Source organism: Leguminivora glycinivorella, chromosome 22 (assembly GCF_023078275.1).
Source record: "Leguminivora glycinivorella isolate SPB_JAAS2020 chromosome 22, LegGlyc_1.1, whole genome shotgun sequence".
NCBI lineage: Eukaryota > Metazoa > Arthropoda > Insecta > Lepidoptera > Tortricidae > Leguminivora > Leguminivora glycinivorella.
The window spans coordinates 12,221,509-12,241,305 of record NC_062992.1 but is presented as its reverse complement, the minus strand read 5'-3'; the positions used below and the strand labels follow the sequence as shown (position 1 = coordinate 12,241,305).

Genomic DNA, 19,797 nt, shown 5'->3' with positions numbered 1-19,797 from the left:
CGTTTAAATAGATGGGCCTGTCGCTTAAGTCAGTTTAATTTCGAGATCATACACAGGAAAGGTAAAGAACATGTAATTCCGGACTGCCTTTCACGCATTCATGTGGATGCCATAGACGCATCTTCTATTCAGGACCCGTGGTACTTAGATTTATACAAAAAGGTCTCTGAAAAGCCTTCTTTATTTCCAAATTTTAAAATTGAAAATGACAAACTGTTTCGATACTCTAAAAATAAATATCGCCTTACCGCTCAATTCGAATGGAAGTTGGTATTACCCTACGAGCTGAGAAACGAAATATTAATCAAGTACCATGATGATCCTACGGCCGGTCATTTTGGAGTGGCTAAAACTCACTCTAAGATCGCCGAGCTATACTATTGGCCTACTCTATTTCAAGATGTTAAAGAATACGTCAGTACCTGTGAAATATGCAGGACTTACAAACCTGTGAACTTAGCTCGTCCTGGTTTGATGGGTAACCCACGTCGGGTATCTGTTCCAGGCGAGGCCATTTCCTGCGATATATTAGGACCTTTTCCGCCTTCGTATTCGCGGAACCAATATCTATTTGTATGTACGGACTATTTTAGTAAATATGTTACGTTATTTCCTTTACGCACTATCACTGCGAAAGCAATAGTGAAGTGTTTAGAAAAAGGTATTTTCCTTGTACACGGGATTCCAAAGATTTTATTCTGTGACAATGGTGCTCAATTTACATCCAAGGATTTCAGAGATCTCATGACTAAATATGGGGTTCCCCATATTTTCTATAACCCTAGATATCATCCTCAGACGAACCAAACGGAGCGCGTAAACCGTGAGTTAGTCAGAACCATTGCCTCCTACGTGCGTTCTGATCACCGTAATTGGGATAAGAACGTCTCGGAGATTCAGTGCGCCCTTAATACTGCCAAGCACGAAGTTACGAGACACTCCCCGTATTTCCTCATGCATGGTCGTCAAATGATATTAGATGGTTCTATTTATAATCATGAGACCCCTATAGATCCTGATTCTGTAGAGTTAGATACCAGTGGTATTTTTCGGATAAGTTGAAAGAGCTCCAGTCTGTATTTAATAAGGTGCGTCATTTGCAAACTGCTTCCCATGAACGTAATGCTCGATATTACAATATGAGGAAGCGACATGTAGTATTAGAAGAAGGTCAAATAGTATATAAAAAGTGTTTTCCTTTATCGAACGCATCTAAAAATTTTTCTGCTAAATTGGCACCTCGTTACGAAAAATGTGTTATACACAAAAAATTAAGTCCCTTAGTCTTTACTTTAAAATCCCTAGGAGGTAAACTTTTAGGTAACTTCCACATAAAGGATATTGTCCGTCCGGGTGAAGCAGAGCCTTCCCTAGATAGCTAACATTTGTGATTTGGGCCAAACTCCGTACATACGTATAATCTGTTTGTTAGGAATCTGTGGATCTCCTACTTTCTCTTGCAAACTAGGAATCTCTATATCTCCTGTTTGTATAGGCTTGGTTGCGCGCGAACCAACCTACCTCTCTAATAATTATGTCCTTATAAAGACGTAAATACTTAAAGAATATATACACATAAATATGAGTCTCACTCGTTAATATTTCTAAAAAGGTGAACTTTGCGAAGTCCACACTTCTAATAGAATATTTTACATAGAACCGTTACTTGGTAAGTCTAAGAGTTCTATCTCTTAGCCTGGTAGTATTCGAGATAGCTTGTTGTTAGGATAGTTCAGATCGAAAAGAATCGTCCAGCACAACCTAATCTTACCTTTTTAGGCATTCTGTAATAAAGGACATGAAATGTGCCTCCCTCTTTAATTTAAGAACCGTGGATCCACAATTATGTTATACGTAGGTTACATTAGTTAGTTCCATATTTAACGTAGTATCTCTCTCATAAGATATGATAGTTTCTTGCATGATAGATGTAAACCCATTTCAGTAGTCGTAGTTAATTTCCAAATCCCTTGGATTAGAAAGTCGTTCCTAAGGTAATATATAAAAAAAAAAGAAATAGTTTGTAGTTCCATACATGCCTGATCAGCCTCTGTACCAAACATATTTTGAATTAAGTTAAGTTTATTTAGTTTCTGTTGCTTCTTTAGACAGAATTTACGTTTATTTCATGTTCCTACTCATCCTACGAGTTCATTTTAGTTATCTTTATATAAAATTAAGAGAACAAATCCCACTAATAGTATAACATAAAATTCTGTTTGAGTATCTATATCCTTACTAACCGCTAACACTCTCCAAATTTCTGCTTATTAACCGCTTTCAAATGCAATCAACTAATTCTCTTCGCTTAGCTCCTGCACCGTCATTCTATATTCAAATCCCTAATAACCGTTAACTCCTTTGATGCTACTTACTAACGCTTATATCGCCATTAATACTTCCGCTTTTGCTAAATAGTTCCCTGTTCTATCCCAGATACATAATTAAATTCATTCACCTACCAATTTAAAAAAAAAAATTTTTTAGTTTAAATTTTTTTTTTTAACCCAACCAAAGATGAACTGTAACACTTCAGAGGTTACGCATCTCCATAGTTTCTAACGTATTAAGCTGCAAGTAGATGGATGGATAAATGGAAAACGTAATGCAGTATAAATTCCCAACACTGAGCCCTAGAATGGAGTTTAAAGTATAAAAACATACCGGTAAAATTCTGATGCCGGAACTGATGCACTAGTTTGCTATTTTACACATATTTCGTAGCCATATGGCCCTGCAATTTTAAGCTGTACTTCCCTTGTATTACACCACACAGTTTTAATCTCATTTGGTTTAGTATTCACTCACTTTTCGTAATAAATTCACTTTGTTTTGGAGACCCTGCGTGGGTTAGATGTGTTCTGTCACTTCTGACAGTTTGACGTTTATAAACTGGTTGGGGAAGATTTGAGTCACATAAATACCCGTTCAATGAAAGTTTTTTTTTCTTGTCGGAGAAAATCTGATTTCATTTTCATTAAGATAAATTAACATTATAACATGTAAAGTAATTCTAGGATATTGGTTTGCAATAAAATTTAGCTAATAGTTTGGTTTTGTTTTTCTTCTGCGGCGTTAGTCGTGTTCTCATTTGTCTATGATATGGTCATTAGAAAAGGTGACTATTTGCATTACGGGGTTGAAGATTCGTTTAATGTAAGTTAATTTCTTCTTTCCATACAAAAATACTTAGAATTTTAAAATGAGGGGTATGTTGTTATTTGTCTTAATTTTTGGTGAAAGTTTTCACAATCTAATATTTCCTTTTCTTTGGTTGGATACGTGGCTAAGGTCTCGGGCCACCATTGAAATATTGTCATTGCCTGAAGTGAATCGTAGCTGACAGCATGTGAAATTTTGAGATAGTTAATATCCCAGGCAATCTATTCATTCCGGGGTATGTTTTAGTGTTCAAAGAGTGCTTTGTTTTCTTTATTGTGTGGTCTTCACGTATTAATTAATATTTTGTTCTTTTAGCCGAGCCCGTTAAACTCGATTAACCTAAAAATGTAAGCCGCCCTTACAAAGAAAAGTAAACAGCCAGTTTATTTCGGTGAGTTTTGGTAATAAAACAAGTGTTGCTCGGAGGTTATTCCTTCATGTTCTTTGTCCAGAACACCGTTTCTTATTATTTTGTATTACCTTTCCAGCCTTCAATCTTCCCATCGCTGCCACGTGAGAACGTAACGGTGACATCCAGAGGAAAATAAGGAAAACACCCAGCCTTTCTGGTAAGTGGTTTTATCTCTGTTACACCAAAAACCCCTAAAAGCAACCCCGCGATTAAAAATATAGAATTAATTAAAACAACAAGTTACCGATTTCCAAAATTATCTCACCTGGTTATTTTGTTTGTCCACCAGGGTGTTTTTATCCGGGTATATGTTCCACATATTCTCCTGCTACTATCCTGGTATTATGTCCTGAACTGGAGTTAGCAGTTTGCTGCCAAAACTACTCGTGAGAGAAACCGCCCAAGTTTGTGAAACGGATTAATACCTAGGATATTTTACATTTATAACTTAGCATTTTTAATTAAGGATATCCATCCAGGAATAAGACCAATATAATTTTGTGGAGCGATATAAATATATATTTCCTTTAATAAAACTTAAATTAAATACTTCCACCTCCGTTAGACTGTACGTTGGTGATAGAAAATAAGAACTTAGTGAAGGTTGTTTTTACAATAAATTAGTTAAATTAGTTATAGTTGTTTCTTTCAATTGCGATCATTCGTTAGCTAAAAGAGTGAGGAAAGGGGCGCTCTAAAAACTTAAATTTGTTCTTTAGTACTTTCGTCAACAAGTTTCAATATAAATACCTACCTCATTCTTTGCTCCCAGGCGAACGATATCCCATGACCCTGCTCGAGTTCTTTAAATTAGCTGAGGCATAAATAAAACGGGTGTCCGAACTTATCCACATAGAAATAAAGTTATTATCCGAACTTACCCCAACCTATGTGCATAGGTGAAAGACATTGTTACATGTTTCTAGGGACCCCTCTGTGGTGCCGAACATTATAAACTTATCCTTAGGTCCCGGAAAACGCGATTTTTCGAGTTTTCATGCGTTTTTCTTCGCGCGCCATCTCGTGTGCAGTAGTTGTACTGTTAAGACAGAATTCTTTCGGTCGATGTAAGTACTATTTATTGCAAACACTAGATGGCGACACAGGTCAAGGCTAAAACGAATAGAAAATACACTATTTGAGTTTTTGTGGCGAAATGCGCGCCATCTCGTGTGGAGTAGTTGTGTTGTTAAGGCTGAGAATTCTTTCGCTCGATGTAGGTACTATTCATTTTTGAACTAGATGGCGACACATGTCAAGGATACGAAACAGAACCGAGCCAAGCTCGGTTGCCCAGATATTGTATATTTATAAAGCGTTTTTGAATAATATAGATTATCACCAAAATAAATGCATACATACATTATGCCCTGAAAGACGGTGCTCGTTTTCTTATATTGTCATCCTTTATCAAAATCAAACACATCTGTGGTTTTTAGCTAAGACCAGTGCGCCTATAATTCATAATTCATAATTCTTTATATTTTCCTAAAAATAAATGTTATTTACAATAACAAGGTACGCGAATTTCTATGCAAAATACCAGTCTTTATTATCCTCAAGTCTTTGGTTATACCCAAAATTAACTGCATTCGCAATCACTCTTATGACTAATACAACAAAGTCTATCCTAGCTTAATTCACACGCATTTATATCTAAACACACGTAATTCATTTTAGGCTTTCTAGTAAAAACAATGGAGTCGCCGTAATTCGGGGAATTATAGGCTAAACGATAGTTATACGTTATTATACCACATGGTGTGTGGGAATTTGGGGCTTTAAATAGTGGGAGATAACAAGGGAAGATTTTTTCAATTGTACGTCAACCAATTGGAACCCTAGGCCACTGTAGAACTATGTCACAGTGACGTTATAAATCAGATTGTAAACAATCTCTTACTGATTGTCATTTTGACATGGTTCTAGAGTGTCCTAGGTTTCCAATTGGTTGACTGTACGTACTTACGCATTTTTTTAAATTTTCCAATGCGACTTGCAACTGACAGCGTGAAACGTTTAACGCTTGAAAGCTCGGCCACACATGCGCGTTTTCATAGCGTAGGCGGAGCGGTAGCGGGACGTCAGCGGAGCGCAACGATAGCGGTGCGCCGGACGAACGCTGGCGTTGCGCCCAGCGGACGCCGGTGGGAACTGGGAACTAACGAGCGCGGATTGCGAGTGGAATGCGCGCGAATTGCGAGCGTTCCGCCGGCGCACCGCTATCATTGCGCTCCGCTAACGCTACTCTATCAAAACGCTTTATGTGTGGCAGAGGCTTACTGTGAACATGGTTTGGCTTGCGTTCTTCGAGAAGCTATTTATTTGCACGCAATAATGTCGCTCGTAATGCATTCGCTGACCCAATACCGAGTGATTGCACCAATCTGTCCACCTAGCTGGTACTTAGATGTACTGGATAAGTCTAGATATTTAAAGTCAGTCTAGCTTTATTTACCTACCTATTGCTATAAAATATTTTAACGTTATGCAGCAATACGGAATTATCCATACTAATATTATAGATCAGAAAGTGTGTGTGTCTGTTTGTTCGTCCGTCTTTCACGGCTACACGGAGCGACGAATTGACGTGATTTTTTAGGTGGAGATAAGTAGTTGAAGGGATGGAGAGTGACATAGGCTATTTTTTGTCTCTTTCTAACGCGAGCGAAACAGCGGGCAGAAGCTAGTGTTAAATACAGAGTTCTGATATTGTGAGAAAAATGCAAGATACATAAATTATAATAAGGAAAATAGGAAATTGGAAACGAGTGGCGATAAGTTAAAATATGACCAGCGGGAGTAATGTACTACTTATACTGGCAAGTATAACGGCTCAGCCACGACATTGGTCTAAGCGCGACAGCGGCGAGCGGCGGCCATACATTGAAGCGAGACACAGCGATGGGACTTTTCATTCGCACGTATGGCTGCCGCTCGCCGCTGCCGCGCTTAGACCAATGTCGTGGCTGGGCCGTAAGGGTTTTTCAGTACGTACCACGTACTTTTGACAACCTCAACAGCCGAAGGGTCTGGTGTCATTCTCCAAACTCACAAGATACAGATTACTGCTCTGCATGTACTAGTTTAACACAAAAAAAAAGGAATGTACAAGTTTCTAATGGGTTGGCAACCCGCATGTGACACCCCTTGAGATGCAGGCGTCCATAGATTACGGTGACCGCTTCCCATCAGGCGGATCGTATGCTCGTTTGCCACCGAGGCACCGACGTAGTATAAAAAAATCAATAAAGTACCAGACTAAATAAATGCGTCCATACGCTACTGTGTCCGATTACAGCACAATCTTTATTGATCAGCTTACGATATATCATCAATATTTATCACAAAATCAAAGACAATATCAATATGAACCCGTTTCTGGTCCATTCAAATCGTGACCTTAATCTGTAGACCGTTAGGTTGCACTTTGATTGTTCCGTGTCATGCATCACGTAGATGGATTAAATCGATGGTAGATACAGTAAGTTGTTTTTTTTTATAATGGGTAATAGGATTAATTTGTTTTTCTACTCCCGAACTGTTATTCGTCATTTACAGGGTGTATATATCTTTAAAATCCTAAATACATAAAACTTGACTAATGGTTGACTGGTAGAGAATGCCATTAGGCATTACGTCCGCCATTTGTACATTTTTGTTTTATTTGTGCAATAAAGTTTAAATAAATAAATAAAAGATGCCAGCCCCGGCCGGCTCCCCGCACACCCACGCAGTAACGAAAACATTGAGAAAGCATTGTTTGGCTCTGTAACCATGACAACGCATTGTTATAACGATACGGCGCGGATGGGGCTGGCTTTGGGAAGCTGGCTGGGGCGCTGGTAGTGCAAACCTTTGCGTCATAAAACCGCCTTCAAAAAAATGCGCGTTACAAAACACGTAGAAACTAAAAAGCAAAAAATAATAAACCTTTGAATTCAGATTTCTTATCGTATTGCAATAACCTAAACATCCAAATTATAAACAAATCAATTATTTTTGTAGTCGGTGCCAGACCTGTTCGTCGCCTTGCTATATTGTCTGTTTGGCCCCACCCAACCATACTCAGGCTGGCCCCGACTCCAAAAATAATTGATTTGTTTATAATTTGGATGTTTAGGTTATTGCAATACGATAAGAAATCTGAATTCAAAGGTTTATTATTTTTTGCTTTTTAGTTTCTACGTGTTTTGTAACGCGCATTTTTTTGAAGGCGGTTTTATTTTTTGTTAAAAAGTTTATTTATTTGTTGATTTTTAGTGGTTCCTATTGATATTATATGTATCAATCCGAATATATGTACAGTAGTGAAAGAATTATCCTTTAACTCCTAACCATTGAGGAGTTGACCTTCCATCATCAGCTCAGCCACATAAAATTATTACCATCAGGCGTAAATACTGGTGTACCTTTGAAAAATACATTAAAAACATTACATGTGCCTATAACATTTGAAGAGTTCCCTCGATTTCTCCAAGATCCCATCATCAGACCCCGACTTGGTGCCAATGGGACCATCTCGGGGTTATACCCGTTCGATCAAAAAAAAAATTTTGAAAATCGGTCCACAATTCTCGGAGATATCGAATAACATACATACAAAAAAAAAAAAAAAAAAAAAAAAAAAAAAAAAAAACATTCAGTCGAATTGAGAACCTCCTCCTTTTTTGAAGTCGGTTAAAAATACAGGAAGCAGTGAGAATTTCACGAAATTTGTTCTACAAAACTATTAAAAACTAATTGCATGCATCATCATCATCCTCCTTGCGTTATCCCGGCATTTGCCACGGCTCATGAGAGCCTGGGGTCCGCTTTGACAACTTAATCCCAAGATTTGGCGTAGGCGCCGGTTTTTACGAAAGCGAATGCCATCTGACCTTCCAACCCGAAGGGTAAACTAGACCTTATTGGAATTAGTCCGATTTCCTCACGATGTTTTCCTTCACCGAAAAGCGACTGGCAAATATCAAATGACATTTCGCACATAAATTCCGAAAAACTCATTGATGCGAGCCGGGGTTCGAACCCACGACCTCCGGAACGAAAGTCGCACGCACTTACCGCTAGGCTACCAGCGCTTCTAAAAAACTAATTGCATGATCGTAGAAAAAATATTGTACGCAACGGTGTTTAACTGAATCAAAAAAGACTAATGGCGTCTTTATTAACAATTTGAAGTGAAGCCGAAAATTGTTACCCTCGTGACTCGTCTTTTTTGACCTCCTTTAAACGCCGGTTGCATAAAATACTATTATGAATATGATCTATTTCGTTTAATTACTTTTTAATAATTTAGTAATCGGTGATCTGAGGGGATATATGACATGTAAATCAAAATGTTGTTTTCTCAAAATCTTTCACTTCAACATAGGCGTAATTAGTCATTAGAGTGACGAATTTCAATGCTTCGAATCAGCTTTTCGAGTTTCCTGGTCTTATAGATTATAGCAGGGTACTACGTAGCCAAATGCACTATCGTTACGCCAACATTGTTGAGCATTTCTTTTTTTTTGCCACTTTTATGAAGTGTGATATTTTTGAAAAAAAATATGCTATTTCTACTCAGAATTACTAGCCTTTTCAATCCTAGTAGTTAAAAAAATTGTCCCATACATTTTTTTCTTATTTTGTTACCATTTTCCGTACATGTTGTATGGGGTAACAAAAGAGGAAAGTAAAAAAAAGTATGGAAATTCTGGGACACTTTTTGTCTCCCAGTGAGATTGAAAGTACTCGTGATTCTGAGTACAATTGACCTAAAATTCCCTAAAACAATAAAAAAAAATTATTGGCAAAAAAAAAAGAAATGCTCTGTTATCGTAGCTATCTCTATCGCTCTTCCGTATTGGCGCGACAGAGCCAGACTACGTTTCAATCAGTGTCTATCGTCAACGATTGTCATTTCGGCCAGACTGGCTGATCCATGGCCAAAGTGGTCTGACGATCGGTCTGGCTCAGTCCGCTGCCATGTCAAGCCGCTGTCATGGGTTCAAATCCCGTAAGGGCATTTATTTTTTGATGAGCACAGACATTTGTTGTTGAGTCATGGGTGTTTTCTATGTATTTATCTGTTTGAGTTGTATATCGTCGCTTAGCACCCATAGTAGGTACAAGCTTTGTTGCCAAGCCCCAAAGGCTAGGTTGATCTGTATAAGGTGTCCCTAATATTTAAAAGTCGGCAAGCGTGTCAGCACTGGCAAGACATATCTAACATAAATGTCATCTATAAGTGACGGGCGTTTTTTGTCTTGACATTTGAATGGTCTAGCGATTAGCGGTGCGTTTGTTGCGCTGACGCATACAAAATGAAACTCCATGTGTGATTCCATGTCCAAAGGGTCCTTTTGCTTCATCTGTAAGAAGGAAAAAGATCTGCTCTAATTTCTGATGAAAACATTGTTTTTTGAAGCGCTAAGGGCCCTTTTCTTTTGTGATAAAAATCCATATATTCGATAGGCATATAAATATGTAAGCGTTAGTTAAAAGAACAGTCTAGCTAGAACATGCTACGGTCGAGGGCTTATAGTGAGCGGCAGTTAAAGCTCGGCCACACATGCGCCAATGCATGTACGGTTTCAGAGGAATTTCCTCCCACGAACGCTCCGGCTGTGGATTGAGCTGTCGAGGTATTCGGCAACGCACACGTGACACCCCTTGAGTTGCGGGCGTCCATAGGTTACGGTGACCGCTTTCCATCCGGCGGGCTGTATACCTGTTTGCCACCGACGTGGTATAAAAAAAAACATGCGCGTTTGGATAGCGTAGGCGGAGCGTCAGCGGAGCGCAACGATAGCGGTGCGCCGGACGAACGCTGGCGTTGCGCCCAGCGGACGCCGCCGGCGGGAACTAACGAGCGCGGATTGCGAGCGGAACACCAGCGTTCCGCCGGCGCACCGCTATCATTGCGCTCCGCTAACGCTACACTATCAAAACGCTTTATGTGTGGCGGAGGCTTTAGATTAGTTAGGTTACGTTATTGACAAATAAATAATATGTATCCATACTAATATTATAGATGTGAAAGTGTGTGTGTCTGTTTGTCTATCTTTCACGGCAAAACGGAGCGATGAATCGACGTGATTTTTTAAGTGGAGATAGTTGAAGGGATGGAGAGTGACATAGACTACTTTTTGTCTCTTTCTAACGCGAGCGAAGCAGCGAGCAAAAGCTAGTAAGTTATAAAGACATGCTGTATTTGGTGCTAACCAAACATTATTAAGTAAGTCCGGCCGCGCTCAGTTAAATTATAGATGACTATTTCCAATTGTATTTACGGACTATTTAAAAAATAGACATTTTGAATGAAAGACGATATATAAGGTCCTAATTTATTAGATGCAGATATTTTTACAGCTGATAGTACTCGGTCTCTGGAGTATATTAAACCGTGAAACATTATAGCTTTTACGATGTTTTTTTGGAGAAAACTGAAAAACAAATTTGCTACGTAAAAACACCCTGTTTATGTGATTATTAAATGAAAACTCATTGAACAGATTCTAGTAGGTACCTCTTTTACGTACCACTTAACTGTAACTGGCCACTTCAATGACATGTGCAGTTTTCCCGCCGAACCTTTACGACATTTACAACAAACAATTGTTGACATGACAGACAGTGTTATTGTGACATGTGATAATGCACATGATGATTTTTTTAGACGAAATTATAATTAATTTTTTGTTAGGAAAATGAAATCAAAAAAGTTACATGAAAAGATTTCTTAATTTATATTTAAAGTTAATTATTTTAATGTAAAGTATCATGTGTTAAAATATCTGCAACTAATAAATTAGGACCTTATATTTTGTCTATCATACATTTGTCTATCAAATAAAATAAACTACTACAAAACACGCCCAGTGTTTGAATGGCTTCGAAATGGCTCCCATGAGAATTGAAAACTGATTGTATGGACGTGAATCACGTGAAGCCTGTAAAGTGTAAACGATTTGCGATGCAGCGAGTCATAAAATCGATTGTTGATAAGTTCACCACGGTACCTAGCCAACGTCACAACCGCTTAGTGTAACGCCGTGTCTTGCGTGGGCGACGGTCGCGCGACCGTCGCGCGACCGTCGCCGTCGGAGTCTCATACTTCCATATCGATAAGGTTTGATTTCGTATGCGTCGCATTGCCGTCGCGCGACCATCGCGCGACCGTCGCCCACGCAAGCCACGGCGTAAGTCCGTTTTCACATTATCCGACCCGATATCAGATGTCGGAAAGATTTCAATGGAAAAAATCCAAGATGACGCCTGTAATGTATGGGACATCGGTACGTCATCCGATATCGGATCGGATAATGTGAAAACGGCCTAAGGCCAGCGTGAACGCTCATGAAACGAAACGCTTGTAGATATCTCTCTATCGCTCTTGTGTATTGGCGCGATAAGCCAGACTACCTTTCGCGGCGTGTCGTTTTCGTTTCGCGTCGTAGAAATGCCATTTGACTAACGGCTCAGCCACGACATTGGTCTAAGCGCGACAGCGGTGAGTGGCGGCCATACATTGGAGCGAGACACAGCGATGGGACTTTTCATTCGCACATATGGCTGCCGCTCACCGCTGTCGCGCTTAGACCAATGTCGTGGCTGCGCCGTAAGGGGCCTGAGTGGACGCTTGAAGCGGAGCGTTCGGAGGGGCGGGCGGGCGTGTGTCCATCTGCAGCGTCGACTGAGGGCACTTGTGTGAGCTTCGATAGTTTGACATGCACGCCACACACCCCACTCCGCGTTTTAATAGCAAAGTCAAAGTCAAAGTCAAAGTCAATAGTTTATTGCAAGAACATAGTGAGATTACATAAGATGATAACATTGAATAGCAGTTCTTATGTTCTACCAAGCAAGGCATGCAATATTTAACAATTATTTACAAGTATGTACAATATAATGTCAATATAATTTGCTACACAATAATTCATTACAAATAAACACAAGGATTGAGTCAATTTATTACATTTTATAAATTACACAGCTAAGATGTCAAATATAGGCATAGATAAATTACTTAATTTCAGGATTTACATTAAATTGAGATCTTGGTAACTTAAATATTCTTTTACCGAGTAAAAACATTTGTCTAGTAGCCATTCCGTAAGTGATTTCTTAAAGCGATCTGTAGGACATTCTAAGATCGATTTAGGCAGCTGGTTATAAATTTGAATTGCCATACAGAACGAGTTATTTTTGTGAAGCTTTACTCTAGAATACGGTAGGAATAGTTTATCTTTATTTCTGGTAGATCTAGGATAGAATGTACTTTGCTTTTCAAAAAATTCAGGATGTTCTCTTACAAACATACACATCTGTTTGATGTACAAGCATGGAAGTGGCAATACTTTTATTTCTTTAAATAAAGGTCTACATGGCTCTAAGTAGTGAGTGTTACAAACGGCTCGTACACATTTTTTTTGTAGTAAAAATGCATCATTCACATCTACGGAATTGCCCCAAATAATCAAGCCGTAGCTAAGTAAAGATGACACATGCCCGTGATAAGCAGTTAGTGCTAAGTCTCTAGATGAGGTTCTGCTTAATTTCCTTAATGCAAAAACAAACTTCTCTAGCCTTTCACACAAGGATGCAATATGGTCTTTCCAGCTACAAAATTTGTCAATAATTATTCCAAGAAATTTTGTTGTTTCTACTTCTTCTAATTGGTAACTCTTGTAATTTATATTAAGATTAATGTCAGTATTTTTGTATGTCCTAAATTGCATGAAATTAGTCTTGTTTATATTTATTCTTAATTTATTCATGTGTAGCCAGTCAATGATGTCTGCCAGAGTTTTATTAATGTCATTGTTAAAATTATTGCTGTCATCTGATTTAATTATTAGAGTCGTATCATCGGCAAACATGATGCAATTTTGATTAATATGTAGTGGCATGTCATTTATATAAAGAATAAAGAAAAGGGGCCCTAAAATACTCCCCTGTGGCACACCGCATATGTTGGGACTATAATGTGATCTCTTAGTTATAAGTTCTCCATTTTCAATAGTCTGTATTTCTGTACATTGCTTGCGATCTGTAAGGTAGCTTTCAATCCATCTGTGGGCATTCCCTCTAACACCATATTTTTCTATTTTATTTAAAAGGATCGAATGGTGAACAAAATCGAAAGCCTTGCTCAAGTCCAGGAAAATAGCTGCTACTGGTATTTTGTCGTTTATTGAATCTGTCACAAGTTTTATGAGATTAAAACAGGCTAGTGTTGTTGAGCTGCCCTTCCGGAAGCCATATTGATTTTTGTTTAAAATGCAGTTTAGGAAAGTCGATAAGCGACTATGCATGGCTTTCTCTATAACTTTAGAGATAATTGGCGTTAAAGTGATGGGCCGATAATTATTCATCTGGCTTTTGTCCTCTTTTTTATATATCGGTTTAACTATTGATAACTTGAGATTCTGAGGGAAAATGCCTTGGTTAAAGGATAGATTTATTATATGTGCTAAAGGTTTACTGATATATTTTGCGCAGAGCTTTATGACTTTGGTACTTAGACCATCGGAGCCCACTGCAAGACTGTTGTTTAAAGACAAAATAATTTTGAAAATTTCTGTTTCATCACACGGATTAAGAAAAATTGTTTTTGAATAAAATGGTACTGATGAATATTTGTCTACTTCGGAATCAGAATCAGAATCAGAATCTCTTTATTTGTGAAAACATAGGTACATTTTTTAGGTGGTAACAGTTCATGTTGTTTCTCTATGTTTTACCCGCGAGTGCAGGTATACAAACTTTTTGATTGCATGCAGCGTGCAGCTTAACTATAGAGTAGCAATTTATATACAGCATAAATCACACCCAGTTAACAGTGCTGATAACATAATTATAAAATTATTAAACCAAATAATCACATAATTTTCATAACTATACAAATTGATAAACTATTACACACAAAGTATTACACTTAGTATTTTCACTGCAAAAAAAAAATGACAAATAATTATTGAAAATTTAATTCAATTACAGATGTCGACTTTAAGTGCAATTAATATAAGAAATGAATAAAGAAAAAAATACAAGTTCATTATTTATAGCATTTGGTCATTTATATAGTCTTTAATCGAATAATAACATTTTTGTAGCAATAATTTAATTAGTTCTCTCTTAAATAGTTTAGCATTTAGCTGTAGGATGTCATTCGGCAGTCGATTATAAATGATAGTGGCCATCTTTAGCACGCTCTTGTTAAAGAGAGCGGTGTTACCAGCTGGAATTCGCAATTTGTAAGTGTGTTGCGGCCGCACAGCACGCTGTCGTCCATGAGACACCAGTGTAAACCGATTCAGATTATTTTTAACAAATAGGGCCATTTCTAGAATATACAGTGAAGGAAATGTCAATATTTTTAGTGAATTAAATGCAGGCACACAGCTTTCATCAATATTTAAATTTTCCATAGCACGAATACATGCTTTTTGTGCTTTAAATACGTCATAGGTATAAGTAGAGATGCCCCAGAAAATGACTCCATATCTTAATACGGAGTCGACTAATCCGTAATAAGCACTTATTAGGGCTTTACGATTTACAAGTTTGGATAGGTTGCGAAGTGCGAACGCTGCCTTGTTAATTTTTTTACAAATCTCTAGACTTTGAGCTTGCCATTTCAAGTTACTGTCCATTATGATACCCAAAAATTTACATTCATTGACGTAGTTTATCTCAATACCTCTGTAGTTTATGTTTAGGCAGTCCGGTGTAATCTTTTGGTAGAAATGCATAATATTTGTCTTACTTAAATTGATAATTAGATTATTGCTATCAAGCCATGTTACAATACCTTTAAGTGCGTTATTTATATCATTTTCATAACTACTTCTATCATTACATTTTATTATAGCGGTACTGTCGTCAGCAAAAAGTATCATGGGGTGGGGTGTGGCTTTTGGCAGGTCGTTAATGTAAATCAGGAACAGTAAAGGCCCTAATACGCTGCCTTGTGGGACGCCGTACCTTACTACTCGAGGATCTGAACTGTATTTATAGTCAAATCTTCGTTTTATACAAATACGACTTATTTCGGTATATTGCACTCTATTCGTCAGATAGGATTTAATCAAGTTCAATACATTGCCTCTTATACCATAAGCGTTAAGCTTGTGAAGCAGTAGTTCGTGATCCACGTGATCAAATGCTTTGGTCATGTCTGTGTATATTGCACATATCGGTGTTCTTGTATCTACATTTCTTACAATTATTTCAATAAGTTCAAAAATCGCCATATTTATTGTTTTATTCCTCCTAAATCCTTTTTGTTGGTCACATAAAATATTATATTTTTCCAAGTAATCGTATAGATTTATATATATGACTCTTTCGAAAACTTTAGAAAATATAGGGATCAACGCTATGGGTCTGTAATTGGCGGGATCTTCTTTGTCACCTTTTTTGAAAAGAGGTTTAACTATGGATGTTTTTAATTCATCCGGATATATGCCTGTACTGATACAAAGATTTATTATATGACACAGGTATCCAGCTATAGAATCGCTTACAAATTTAACTACTGTTGTGTCAATGTCGTCATGCCCAAACACTTTTAGTATTTTTTTAATTTCTTTATGATATTATTCACTTCTTTAGCGGTAGTCGGTCTCATAAACATTGAATTTAAAGTATTAGGTATATTGTTTTTGTAAGGTGGATTTATTGTTGATGAATTTATTTGGTCTATGAAATAATTGTTTAAGGAATTTGCAATATCTTTAGGTCTGGATGCTACACTATTAGCATTAACACGAACTTTAAGTATGGGCTCCTTGGGACATATTTGTTTCGAGTTATTGATTATTTTCCATGTTGCTTTGTTTTTATTTTGGGCTGTATTTATGGCATAGTTGTTCTGGGATTTTTTTGTAAGTTTAATAATTTTTTTGTATACGTGTGTGTAATTCTCTAGTTCTGTTTTATTTTTTATATTTGGATATAGCCTATAGCGCCAGAGCAACTGTCTTTGTTTTTTGCTACATATTTTAATACCTTTCGAGAGCCATTTAATCTTTTTAAACGTCTTTAAGAGAACTTTTTTGTATGGAAAACACAAATCGTATAACATTTTAAAGTGACCAATAAATTCATTGTAGGCTTTATTCGGATCTCTTGTATTATAGATTTCAGAGAAAGATAAGGAGTCTAAGTGAGTTTTAAATTTTACTAAATTGACTCTTGAGAAGTCTCGCTTTAACACGTGCCACCATTTTAGTATGCAAGTCTTTTTTGTTGGAACTTTTACGATTTGTGCTGTATGATCGGACAACCCTAAGTCCAACACATCACTTTTACAAGAACCCCGAATGTTGTGCGCTATATTATCTATGCAGCTTTTACTAGCAAGTCGAGTTGGTAATCGGAATTGTAACTTCAGATTGTAATTCAACAGAAAGTATTCAAATTCATGTGACGCTCGATTTTCCTTCAATATATCTATGTTAAAATCTCCACACAGCATGACCTTTTTTTTAGTGTTATAACATAGCATTGTAAGTACACTGTCAAGTCTTTGATAGAAAATGTCCAAACTACACGGTTTAGGGGGCCTGTATATGCAAATTATTACAAGTTCTTGCTCAAGTAGTTCAATACCACAACACTCTATAACCCCTGGTATTGACTGCTTAGCTATATTTAACAGTTCGCGACATTGATAATTTTGTCGAACAAGAATGCATGCACCACCGCGATTACTGCCATATCTTGCATAACAAGCGCCAAGCTTAAAATTAGGTAGTGAGAGAAGCTCTTCATTGCCTGACATTATGAAATGTTCTGTTATACAGAGTACATCAATATCCATATTTTTTGCTTTACAATTTTCAATATGCACAGTAAGTAAGTCACATTTGTTAATTAGGCCTGCAATATTTTGGTGAAGAATATATACATAGTTATGCTGGAAAAAACTCATTACGATTTTCTACAATGTTTTGTGGACTGTGGAGATTGCACTCTTCTTCTGTCGCTGCTGGCATGATATTTGCCTCTTCAACGATCCTAATTGTTTTTTCCAGAAGGCCGAATATGTTCATCATGCCATACTTGTTTATTTTTCCATTTAATTTAGAAAACATATCGTAGGAATAAGATAGAGCAACATTTGAATCCACTAAATATGCATACTTATAGGTTTCATTGTCGAGGTAGAGCAGGTTATTGAATGTTTCTACCCTCCAATTATATATGTCACAGCCCTTGTAATCGTATTTATAGGTTGGAAGGCATATAATGATATTAGTATGATGTATTTGGCGCAGTAAGTCTCTGATGTAGCGCACTAATTCAATATAATTATTAGTTGTGTTAAAATCCTCTTCTCCTACAAATATGACAAAGTAATCTTTCATAGTGTAGTCCTGTGTTTTCTTATCAATATCCTGTAACAATTCTCGTATTCCTCGGCGGGGAAGGAGGTAGTGGCATATTTTTGAGTCTGAAGAAAACCTGTTTTCAGCTATGGGTAGCATCTTGGGTTCGGTAATGGTACTTATTATTTCAATGTTTCTCATTGTCGACTTGTTTGAAACACCGAGGATCTTTTGCGGTGATATTACTTTGTCACCTTTATTTTCGATATCCTTTAATGATTGTGGGGTAAAGGAAAGATGCGGTGTATGCGGTGAACCGCTCAAAGTCTCCTTCATAGGGCTGCTGTTATTGGTGGGGCTGAGTAAATGCGTGGGTACTTTTTTTATTGGTGTGCTTTTTCGAGAATATCCGCTCTTGTAGCATTTTTTTTAATAATTCAATTTTGCTTTGTTTTTCCTTAAGTAGTTTATTAAGATCTATTATTTCTTCGTTAAGTCTTGCTATTTCATCGTGAGCACTTGCGAGCTGAATTGAGAGGTCATCTAATTCGGATTTTAGTTGTGATATTTGTGGATCTTCGGCTGTAGATATGTTTGGCAAACTATGCACAGTGTCATCGCCTAAATGCGATTCTTGAGAATGGAAGTCTGGCATTATGGTGCTTTCCAAGGATTGAGAGGGTTGAATGGTCCTTTATTCTGAGGTGGAGGAAGATGGATTAAGTCTCGACTGTAAGTATACAATTTCTTCTTCTTTTTCTCTCAATAGGTTTTTTAGTGAAATATTTTCATTCAATAAATCTGAATTTTCATTGTTTATCCTCTCTGAAGACATAATTTGTTGTTTTAAATTTTCATTTTCTGATTTCAATATGCTCATATCTTTGTCGTAATCGCTAATTGTTTTCAAGCAATCAGAGTGACTATGATGACCTTCGTCGTCACTTACTATACGTTTTTTTTTTCAGGATAGGTCTTCGGGTGCGTAGTGTAGGTTTTTTTGTTTGGTTCTTGTTATCCATTGTATTGATACAAAAAGGTCCAGTTTACGATACGAAAAATACGCAAATAAATATTTAAATAATAAAAAAACACGGCAAAAAAGGATATATAGTAGCAAAAACAATTTTTTTTTTCTTGAGCTGGGGTTTGAACCTGCGACACTTTCGTGTAATGTACAATTTAAAAAAAAAAAAAAAAAAAAAAAAAGTTTTGCAGTCAGTAGGATTCGAACCACGAACACTAGAGCAAGCCGTAATATTAGTCCACACTTTGCACGTGGAGCCACTTTGTCAATTACGTAGGTGGGCGAAATATTCGTATAGCTTTTGCAGTTTGTGTAATAGAACAGAGACAAGTGTATTCTAATTCAATACACCCTCAATAAACAAAAAATATAAAACTGCTATCAGCACCACTACACTTGAGTTTTAGTCACTTATTTTACTTATTCGGATGTCCGAATGAGTGTAAACACAAGTAATTGTCACTTTATTTGGGTTTAAGTTAATTACACTTATGATTAATATAGAACTGTTTATATTTTTGCTGTTTGTACTGTTCTTGTTTGTACACTATAAAACATTTTCCAGCACTATTACCGGGAGTCATTGTTTGATAACATTTTCACGGCTGTGTCATGCATAACTGATCACTAAGAAACGATTATTATTGTATTTTCTACATTCAGTTAATTTATAATAGCACTTAACTTGGAGGCGTTTGTTTAATGCGCGGGTGTTCTACCCCCTCCTTCTCCTCCTTCGTTATCATTAATTTGATTGGCTATGTTTAAGAAAAAATCATTAAAAAGTTCTGCTATAGTGGTGGGATCAGAATAAGTTCCTCGAACATTAGTAATACTAGATATGGTGTTAGGTTGTATGAGAGTTGGGCCGTTAA

General features: G+C 37.1%; 1 protein-coding gene and 1 long non-coding RNA gene across 4 annotated transcripts in view; both read left to right on the top strand.

Annotated features, from left to right (window-relative positions):
* LOC125237797 (rhophilin-2-B) overlaps nt 1-19,797 on the top strand; it is a 212,781-nt gene that overhangs the window by 67,428 nt on the left and 125,556 nt on the right. The window lies entirely within an intron of this gene.
* LOC125237800 lies at nt 1,372-4,208 on the top strand. Its single transcript, XR_007178376.1, has 2 exons — nt 1,372-3,553; nt 3,651-4,208. It is a non-coding gene; the product is annotated as an uncharacterized LOC125237800 (long non-coding RNA).